The sequence below is a fragment of the Morone saxatilis genome, unplaced genomic scaffold (genome assembly GCF_004916995.1).
Source record: "Morone saxatilis isolate NCDOM2014 unplaced genomic scaffold, NCSU_SB_2.0 Contig8, whole genome shotgun sequence".
In the NCBI taxonomy this organism is placed as follows: Eukaryota; Metazoa; Chordata; class Actinopteri; family Moronidae; genus Morone; species Morone saxatilis.
The window spans coordinates 25,001,730-25,002,315 of NW_023340257.1; positions in this window are offsets into that span (position 1 = coordinate 25,001,730).

Here is a 586-nt window from a genome sequence, read left to right on the forward strand (position 1 = left end):
TTAAATAAAATTAATACATTTATTAGGACTAAACTCAAAGAGAGGCTATGAATTTTAGTTTTACATCAAACAACACTTGAAAATCGTCACCACAGGGTCGGTAATTAAACTCGACAGCACATCTAAATTTTTACACATTTTACACTTTTCAGTGCATTTTCAGTCGTTTTATCCACCTGCACAATGAAAGCAATGAGATATTTTAAAAAGTTTGAAGCAGAACACTTGAACATGCAAAATTATCCTGGACTCATTAATGTCCTCAGCTCGCTAATTAATTTCAGCAACATAAAAAAAGCTGCACCCCTAAAAGTTGGTGTTGTTGACATTAAAGGCGCGTTTTAAGGTAGATAAAGAATAAAACAAGTAAATGAACGTACTCAGAGTCGCTGTTGGTCCTGAAACATGGTGCAGGGCAGCAGTCAGTCATGTTATGAGCTGAATGAATAACCTCTCACTGCTGAGTGTAATTGCAGGGCTCACACTGAGTGGATCAGGTAATTGAAGACTGTGTACACTTCCCTCATTGAAAAGTTAAAAATAATTAAAAGCATATGTTGCATTCTAGTCAAGTCAAGTCAACTTT